Below are 10,855 nucleotides of genomic sequence, written 5' to 3'. Positions count from 1 at the left end.
ATTCATGTAAATGAAAATAGAATTGCCATTAGCAGTCATGGTCGTTCCCTGAACCTAAGAATAGTTGATGACATGATTAAAGGTTACTAATGTTTCCGCCATTAGAATAATCATGCACATGTCCAATAATGAATCATATGCATAAGAGCATGATGAATCATTGGGAAGCCATAAAAGAATCGTCATGAATTCTCGACGAGAATCCGATGAGCGATTTCAGTGATTGAACAAGAACACTCTGTTGTGTGTCAAGAGGTTGCACATAATGCAGTTCAAACACATGTAAGGATTTATGAAAATCCTGAGCCTTTCAAGCTAAAAGGAGAAATAGGAAGTTGGTCGGACTCGGAGCTATACTCTAATTTTCGGAACAATTGTCGTTGGAAGCACCTAGACCAAAACACATTTTATAACTTCACAAACAACTCTACAATTAGTAAAGTGGCAAGTAAAGGTCGGATCCCAAGGGACGGGAATTGAGATGAGATTTCTATTGTAACTAGTGGTGTCTTAGGGGTGTCACAATTTGGGTTGATGTAGAAGGTCACTAAACTAGATAGCAATGAAAGCAAACAAGCAAGATGAATTAAGAGGGTTGTAAACAATTGATAAAAAGCACTAGGGTATCATGGGGTCATAGGGGAATCATGGGAATTGATCATACAAACATGTTCTCAAATTATAAGCAAGCAATTATTGTTGTGATGGATTGAGTTGGGTTATATCTTACAATCCTAGGAAAGTTTGGGTCCCGGAGCCGAATCGATTAGATTGTACAACACCTACAAGTCGACTTAATCTTCCCTACTCAACAACATGCATGGTCTAATGAGACTCGAGTTGGTTTATGTCTTACAAGTCTTATTGGAAAGATAGGTGATGGGTAAAAAATGCAAGGATTCATAGGCTCGCATTTCATCAAACATAACATGTGCATGAGTTGAGATCAAAACAAGAAAGCAAATAAATCATGAAAGCATATTAATTTAAGCATGAATCATTCCCCATGTTGGTTTCCCCTAATTACCCATTAACCCTAGCTAGGTGACTACTCACTCATTATCATGTTGATCATGCTAGCAAGGTTGTCAATCATACCAACAAAGTAAAACTGATGAATAAATGAAAGTAATTAGCAATAATTAAAAAAGGGATTAAGAGAATTATACCTACTAATGATCCAATAATAATGCAAAGAATAATAGAAGTACTTGATGCTTGATTGAGAGGTTGTCAATCTCCCAATAATAACCCAAATAATCTTCAATTACCCAAAATAAAGGATGAACAAAAGAGAGATTAAGGAAATAAAACTTGTATTAGAACTTGATTAATTGTTGATTACAAAACTAAAGACAGATTTGATTGATATTAACTACACTAAAGATTGCTAAGAAGAACATGCTCTTCCAATTAGACTAATGGGGTATTTATAGTGGAAATTAGGTGGATGCATTAGGGTTAACTAAGGGCTTAAATGACGATTAAGTCTCTACTTAAGGAAACGCCGGTATTTTTCGAAGGAAGGGCATCTTTCACGGAGGCTTGAAGAACGAATTTGCGCTGGACTGGAATCCGTGCGTCTTAGGCTCGGGACGGGCGGATTCGGACATGCGGGACGGACGGATTCGGGAGAAGACGGGCATCTTCTGGTGGCTGGTGCCCGGGCGTCTTTGAAGGAAGACGCACGGATTGTGCTGTGGAGGACGGGCGGATTCAGGGCAATCCGCTCGGATTGTAGCTCAGCATTGTTTCTTCTTCTTTTCTTCCCTTTTCTTCATAAAATCCTTGGGGATTTCCTCGGGGATGCAAGGATCTTTCCTCGTCATTGCCCATCTACTATAATATGTACAAAGGCCTTCTAATCTTGTCTCTCCTTGATGCTTGGTCATTGAATTCAATCGATTTAGTCTTTATTTGCCATGAAAATGCAAGATTCTTACTCCTTTCCTACCAAGGGATCAAAATCTCAAAGAATATGCAAAACAAAGAACTAAAGACAATAAATGACCCAAATATGCACTAAAAAGCATGGGAACAAGGCTAATTCGGGGGCTAAATATGCGCTAATTATGGTCACATCAGAAGTTTGGAAAGATACTTAGTTGGATAAGAAGTTACTCAAAACTAATTTGATGCGTGTCTTTTATATAGGGTTTTTACCTCATTTTTACACGCATTTATGTACTATTTATGTAGCATCTAGCTACAAATACCCCCGAATATTCTACTTTGGTTCGTTTTATGTAATTTGCAGGAATTAACCAAAGAGGAGCTGAATCGAGCCTAATTTGTCCAAATTGCATGCATTCATGAAGAATAAGGAGCTGGAGCTTGGAATCTAACATTTTGGAGACGCGTGAGCTAGTTTTGGAAGGCGTTTCAAAGTCTAGCGTGCCTAAATAGCTCGATCGAGTGGTTTTCTACTCGATCGAATGCTTTATTTGCTCAAGGTTGCTCGATCGAGCAGTTCAAGAAGCTAGTAGAGGAGACAAAGCAAGAAGTGCTCGATCGAGTAGTTTATTTCTACTCGATCGAGAGGATTGGTGCATAGTTGCTCGATCGAGTGGTTTATTTCCACTCGATCGAGTAGTTTGTCCTGCTTTAGTTATTTTCCGCCTAATTATTTTATGGGCTTTTGTAATTAGTCCATAGATTAGGTTTAGGATGGATTTTTCGTATAAGACAGAGTAGAGGGACTACGTTACGGTTTCCTCTCTTCGTTCGTTCATTTTTTTTACTCCGTACTTTGCTACTGTTCATTGGATTTTGTTTTTCTTCATATACTTTTGCTACTCGGATTCAGATTGTATTGGGACTATTATTCTTCTTTAATCCTTTGATCCTTTTTATCGCTTTAATTCCTTCTCTCTTTGATTGTTATCATAATTGCTTTAATTCGATCTTTATTAGTTCTGTCATTATGTTTAGTTTCAATTATTTATTTGTTGTTATTGTTAATTCGATGATAATGAGTAGCTAATTTTCTTCTGCTAAGACTATAGGGGATCCATAATTATGATGGAATAGTAATCGATTTATTGGGTTAATGCTGGTATAATCTTTGTTGTTAAATGCTGCAATTAACTGTATCTGTCTAATTGAGTCGACGCGATTAGACATTTATATCTTAGTGACCCTTGACCTGGACCGAAAGGTTGGAAAAGGCGAGACTAGTAGCGAACAATAGGGTATTGTAGTTAGGGCGAAAGCTAAGCTATTTACGCTTTAGTGCGAATTGAGACTGAAAGGAGATATTCACTGCTCCTTAGATCGTATTTGCATTGACCTGAGACCTAGATTACTTGTCCGGATGATTATGGTGAACCGTTTGTCTTAGCTGTTTTTCTCTCCTTGGTTAATCTTTATTCTCTTATTCTCTCTTCCTTATCCTCTTATTAGTTTAGATTATCACGATTAAACCCGCCCCCCCCCCCCAATTTGGTTACCTTGACGAACTTAGATTAAGCTGACAATTTCCTACCTCTCTGTGGATTCGACCCGACTTCCCTAGCTATATTAGTTAGAGCCAGTTGGTATTTTTGACAGGTATGCGATAGACGTGTCAAATTTTGGCGCCGTTGCCGGGGAGGTGGCGCATTTTTGTTGCTTTATTTAAGTTTGTTTCTCGTCTCTAGGAATTTATTCCTTGAGGCTGATCTCATTTCTGCAAAGTTTTGATTAGTTTTGCAGGTTATTCGGTTGCTTTGTAAGTCTATCTGCCAGAATGTCTAAATTACAGGTTTGTTCGATTACTGAGCATATAGAGCCATGTGGTAGATGTGGCATGGAAGGGCATGACCCTATTGGATGCCTGGCAAGTATAGAGCGCGTTCTTGCTTATCATAAATACAAGCAAGGAGTTCCTTTTTCTCAGCTGTATGAAGAAATAAAGAATGTCTCTACTCTTTCTACGCCAGCGCCGCAGCCAGTTTCTCCTCCTGCAAATGAGAAAATTGCCGAATTGAAATCTTTTATGTTGAGCATATCACAACAATTTGATGAGAAGTGCAATAGGAAAGAAGCTGTTATAGCGGAATTAAGAGAACAAGTCGCGCAGTTAACACTCGCGAAAGACCAAGCCAAGCTTCTACCGATATGCAATCCAGCCAATGCAACGAATCTCCAAGTTGGCCTTACTCATGAAGGGCCAAAAGAACCGGAAGACGGGGTTCCGACAGCTGACGATACCCCGGAGGATGATATAGACGAGTTTTTGGAAGAAATACTTGCTGCGTGCAATGCAGACACTCGATCGAGTGAAAAATCAACTCAATCGAGTGAATTTATTTATCCCATCACTCGATCGAGTGATAATTATGGTCGATCAAGCATTGCAGAAATTGAAGATGGTCGATCGAGTGATATTCTTACTCGATCGACTAAATTTGCTGAAGAAATCACTCGATCGAGTGACAAAGATGGTCGATCGAGTATATTCCAAGGTGAAACCACGAGATCGAGTGATAAAAGTCCTCGATCGAGTACCAGAAGTGGCGGAGATCCCATTTTACTATCTAATTCCGCTACCGTGTCATCTTCCCCTGCTGTGGAGGTGTCACGCATTGATAAAGGTAAAGAGAAAGTTGCGGGTCCACTCATTGCTACCAGAGTGCCCTTCCCAGGTCGTCTTAAGGACGCAAAGATCGAGCGACAGTACGGTAAGTTTGTGGACGTTGTGAAGAATCTCCAGGTAACTGTCCCTTTTTCCGAACTTGTTACTCAGGTACCTACTTATGCTAAGTTTATGAAAGATATTGTGACGCGTAAAAGAAATTTAAGTGAATTTGAGACGATTTCATTTATGGAAGAGTCTAGTAATTTGCTTTTAAATAAGGGTCCACTTAAAATGAAAGACCCGGGCAGTTTTTCTATTACCTGTATTATAGGCAACGTGGTCATTGATCAGGCTCTCTGTGATTTAGGAGCCAGTGTTAGCGTCATGCCCCTCCCTGTCTGCAAGAAACTGAACATGAGTCATTTTAAAGTGACTAACATTACCCTACAGATGGCTGATAGATCTGTTAGGAAGCCCTTAGGTGTCTTAGAGGACGTGCCTTTGAAAATAGGCAAGCTCTTTATCCCAGTAGATTTCATTGTTTTAGATATAGCTGAGGACACCCAGACCCAAATTATCTTAGGAAGACCATTCCTTTGTACAGCTGGGGCCGTTATTGATGTCAAACAAGGGCGTTTGACTCTTGGAGTAGGGGATGACGCGATAACTTTCAGTCTGTCTAGCACTTTGGCTCGGCCAATGATAAAGGATACATGTTATTCGGTTGATATTATTGACGAGTCTATTTATGACTTTTGGTCGGGTTCTTTTATGAAGGACCCACTAGAAGCTCTTATGCTTTTTGATGAGTGTGCAGATAGCCCAGATGACAATGACGCTGTGTTGGATTTGCTTGTTGATGATTTAGATAAGCCTGAACTCACCGAAGCTGAGGAAGAGCAAGTGGAACAGATGATTAGCACTCTTTGCTCCATTAAGGTAAAGGTACCGGAACGTAAGCCTCTCCCTTCTCATCTTAAATATGTTTTCTTAGACGATACAGAGCAATATCCAGTCATTGTTAGTGCTAAGCTTAATGATGATCAGCTGACTTCTTTGTTAGCTGTACTTAAGAAAAACAGGAAAGCACTGGGTTACTCATTGGACGATATCAAAAGGATTAGTCCCGATGTTTGTATGCACAGGATAGAGCTGGAGGAAGATCACAAACCTTGCAGACAGGGTCAGCGCCGGCTGAACCAGAAGATGCAAAATGTTGTGATGGCTGAGGTAATGAAGCTGCTAGACGCAGGTATTATTTATTCTGTTGGTCACTCTAAATGGGTGAGTCCAGTACAGGTAGTCCCTAAGAAAGGAGGGACAACTGTTGTTAAGAATGATAAGAACGAATTAATACCTACTCGAGTAGTAACTGGTTGGCGGATGTGCATAGATTACAGACAGCTTAATGCCGCCACCAAGAAAGATCACTTTCCCCTTCCTTTTATTGATCAAATGGTAGAAAGGTTAGCTTCTCATAAATTTTTCTGCTATTTAGACGGGTATTCAGGGTTCTTTCAGATCCCTATCCACCCGCATTTATCAAGCTAAGACTACATTTACTTGTCCTCAGGGCGTTTTTGCTTATCGCAGGATGCCTTTTGGTTTGTGTAATGCCCCTGCCACCTTCCAAAGGTGCATGATGGGGATATTTTCAGAGTATATTGAGTCTATTATGGAAGTTTTTATGGACGATTTCAGTGTATATGGAAGTGATTGTTCTAACTGTCTGTCTAACCTTGAGAAAGTGTTGCAGCACTGTATTGAGGTTAATCTTGTGCTGAACTGGGAGAAGTGCCACTTTATGGTCAACGAGGGAGTTGTTTTAGGGCACTTAGTTTCTGATAGGGGAATATAGGTTGATAAAGCAAAGGTGGAAGTGATTCAGCAATTACCACCTCCTGTTAATGTTAACGGGGTGAGGAGTTTCCTTTGTCACGCCGGCTTTTATCGCTGGTTTATCAGGGATTTCTCAAAAATTTCTAAACCACTTACACAGCTGCTACTTAAGGATGCCCCTTTTGTGTTTACTGATGAGTTTCTTTTTGCTTTTAACAGGTTAAAGCAGGCTTTAGTCTCTGCGCCGATCATACAGCCTCCCGACTGGGACTTGCCGTTTGAGATTATGTGTGATGCGAGTGACTATGCACTAGGAGCGGTGCTACGCCAAAGGAAATACAAAGCTTTGAATGTTATCTACTATGCGAGCCGAACTCTGGATGAGGCTCAAGTGAAGTATACTACCACTGAGAAAGAGCTGCTAGCTGTAGTTTATGCCTTAGAGAAGTTTCGTACTTATTTAGTTGGGTCAGAAGTTACTGTTTTTACCGACCATGCAGCTTTGAGGCATCTCCTTGCTAAGAAGGAGGCTAAACCACGGCTACTGAGATGGATACTCCTCCTTCAGGAGTTTGATTTGCAGATTAAGGATAAGAAAGGAGCTGAGAACGTTGTAGCTGATCACTTGTCGCGGCTGATGCGACAAGAAGGGGAAGATTCTCTACCTATTGATGATTCTTTTCCTGACGATACTTTAATTGCTGTTATATCGTCTATTGTTAACCAAGAACCTTGGTATGCAGGTATAGCTAACTTCGTTGTCAGTGGCAAGCTGCCGCCTGACCTTTCTCATCAATGAGGAAGCGTTTTACGTATAACGCTAAGCGGTAAAGATTTCCGGGATGATCCTTATTTGTTTAAGGAATGTGCAGACGGTCTCTACAGACGGTGTATTCCGCAGTGGGAGACCAAAGTAGTCCTGGAAGGCTGTCACTCCTCTTCATATGGTGGTCACCACGACCCATCGCGCACCGTGGCTAAGGTACTTCAGTCTGGTTTTTACTGGCCTTCTTTGTTTGCTGATGCTAAGTCTTTTGTTTCAGCTTGTGATGCTTGCCAACGATCAGGGAACATTTCAAAGAGACATGAGATGCCACAAAATGGTATCTTAGAGGTTGAGGTCTTCGATGTCTGGGGCATTGATTTCCAAGGACCGTTCCCATCCAGTAAAGGTAACAGGTACATCTTAGTGACTGTAGACTATGTGTCAAAATGGGTTGAGGCAATTGCCTCACCCCATTGTGATGCTAAGACCGTGATAAAGATGTTTAAAAAGATCATATTCCCCCGATTTGGTGTCCCTAGGGTCGTCATTAGTGATGGAGGAATGCATTTTAAAGAAAAGAAACTCACTTCTATTCTGTCTAAAGTTGGTGTTCAACACCGGCGTGGTTTGGGGTATCATCCCCAAACTAGTGGTCAGGTTGAGGTCTCTAATCGTGAGCTGAAAGAGATCTTGTCTAAGGTAGTTTCTAAATCACGGAAAGACTGGAGTCTTAAGTTAGATGACACATTATGGGCTTACAGAACTGCCTTTAAGACACCAATTGGTGCATCACCTTATAGGCTAGTTTATGGGAAATCGTGTCACTTACCTGTTGAATTGGAATGTAAGGCCTGGTGGGCAATTCGTGAGCTTAACTATGATCCTAAGTTGTGTGGTCAGAATCGTCTTTGGCAGCTAGATGAGTTGGAAGAGTTTAGGCTTAATGCCTATGATAGCTCGCGCATTTACAAAGAAAAGACGAAGAGATGGCATGACAAGAGAATTCTACCTCGTGAGTTTCATGTTGGACAAAAGGTGCTGCTTTTTAATGCCCGATTGAGATTATTCCCTGGCAAGCTGAAGTCCAGGTGGAGTGGTCCTTATACGGTGACAGCTGTTACCAAATTTGGATCCGTGGAGCTCGAGGATTCCGAAGGTCATAGGTTCAAGGTGAATGGCCAATATGTGAAGCATTACCACGAGGCGAATGAAGCAGACAATCGTGTTGAAGTCTTGTATTTTGACACGCTGGACGCGCCAGTTAATTGATGCCAGAAAGGTCGTGCGGGACCTCTTTAACCAGCGCTCTCCGGGAGGCAGCCCGGATTGTTTTATTGTACTTTTGTTGAACTTTTTATTTTTCTTTAGCTTTTTGTTGAACTTTAGACGCTGTTTTACGAACTTTTTATGCTTCCCTTGCTTTGAAATGCGTGTTTTGCAGGTTACTTCACTCGATCGAGTAGTTTTCCACTCGATCGAGCGCTTTTTGGGGTAATTTTCACTCGATCGAGTGATATTTGTCCTCGATCGACCAGATGCAAATTCACGTTTACTCGATCGAACGGTTTTCTACTCGATCGAGTCCTTCAATATGCCAGTTTGCTCGATCGAGCTGTTCCAAGCTACTCGATCGAGTAGTTATGTCTTCCAAATTACTGTTTTACGTCTATGGAGCTACTGCTTGACTCTCTTTGACCTCCCATGTTCATGGTCGGTTTGGGGAGGTCCCTCTATATGACGTTTTGTAAGTTTTCCGACTCCACTTATCCTTTTATCTTCAGTTTGCATTTCTTTCCCTATTTTTGGTACAATGAGGGCATTGTACAGTTTGGTTTGGGGAGGTATGCATCCATATCTGTGTCTGCATGTTTTCTTGCATTTTTGCCTGCACGTTTATTTATTATCGCATGCATTGTTGCTTTTAATTCCAAAAATCACATAAAATTAAAATTTTTTTCCCATTTAAATTGAGTCGGAACGTTTGAACTTTGACGCTACTTTGAAATCTTACTTAAGCCTTGCATATTCTTGACATTTAGTCGGCATGATTATGTGCTTAATCTACGAGTTTTTGTTTCTCTCTTATCTGAACGAATAGACTTGATTCTTTATGTCGGTAAGCTACATTACATTCTGAGGTTAGAGCTTTATAAACTGGTGACATTCATGACCGGTTTCATTTAGGATGTGAGTAGTACTCTCTTTAAGGCATGTAACATCAATTTGCATAAGCATGAGTCTAGTCTTCTTAATACCTGTATGCATTCGGTCTGTGGATGGTGACACATGTTAGGAGAGGCAGTTCCCTTTATTTCATTCTACACATGAGCCCCACATAGCCAAATTGCCTTTTTGTCCTATTAACTACTTTCTATAATACTTCCTACCCTAGCCGAGCTAGTAACGAGTAGTTGTTGGAATGTTTTATTGCAATATGGTTATTTTATCTGATTTCAGAAGATGGTGGAAGAAATGAAGGGAATGAAAGAAAAGAATTGTTGAAAAAAAATAATGGAAAAAATGAAACGAAAAAGAAAAAAAAAGAGAGCGAAAAAACGAAATAAGAAAAGAAGAAAAAGAAAGAAAAATCATGTGAATAAAAAATGAGAATTGTATAATGACTTTCACTCCCATGTTTTACTTATATCTTATGGGGAGTTGACGAGTTTTTGGTGTTTTGTGAGTTTAGTGCATAGTTTTTGCACCGTTTCATCTTGTTAGATTGAGTACGAAGTTGGGATGCAGTTTATATTTGGATCTGTGTTGCTAGCCTGGCTATTAACTCCACATATCCAAATTCATCTTAGCCCCTTCTTACCCATTACCTCACTTACCCAAATGTAAGTCCTCGGCATGTGTCTTGGTCACTAGTATGGTTGGAATGCATATGTACGGTTGTAGAGACTTTATTCATGTTAACTGCATGCATGTTCTTATAGGTCGAGTTAGGTGAGTGTCTTTACTTCATTCTATCTTTCACATATATACTTACCTTGTGCCTAATTTTGAGTGACGAGCGACCCGTGAGAGTCCGATATCTTTTGAGTCTTACAAGGTCGACGGTTCAGTAAGTTTGAAACATTGATTTAACTCGTTTGCACTTCTCATTTGCCACTTTGTCAGTTATTGCATTAAATTGGTTTAGTGGGTGATGTGTAGCTGATGCGTTGGTTGATATGTTCATTTTATATATACTTTTACCCCTCATTTTAGCTCGGTTTCTATTGATTATCATACTTTAATTAGTATATTTTTGAGCTAATTTTGTGTTCTAGGTGTATTGTTGTGTTTGTTACGGTTTTGTAGGAATCTAAGCATTTAGAGGCTTTTTCCTATGATTTTGTACACCAAGTTCATTAAGCTAAACAAGGCCAAATATTGGACTAAGTGTGTGAAGATTTCTTGGGTTTTGCATGAAGATTAGTGGATTGAAGTAAGGAATTACAAATGAAGCCAAATGCAAAGTCAAGCCCAAAATGAAGGTCCATATCAAGGTTGCAAGCATTGGATGCCAAGAGAGCTTAGGATGCTAGGAATTTAGAACATTAACCGGGTGATTAATCGCACATTTAATCACCAACATTGGATACCTTAGCAATTAAGAGGAGAGTTAAGGCAAAATACCGAGGAACACACGGCCCCGATCGGGGTTGCTTGCTCGTTGGTTCTTACGTTTTTCTCCTCCTCTCCTA

This window comes from Silene latifolia, chromosome 6 (assembly GCF_048544455.1).
Source record: "Silene latifolia isolate original U9 population chromosome 6, ASM4854445v1, whole genome shotgun sequence".
Lineage (NCBI taxonomy): Eukaryota > Viridiplantae > Streptophyta > Magnoliopsida > Caryophyllales > Caryophyllaceae > Silene > Silene latifolia.
The sequence above is the reverse complement of the archived record's forward strand: the minus strand, read 5'-3'. Positions refer to the sequence as shown.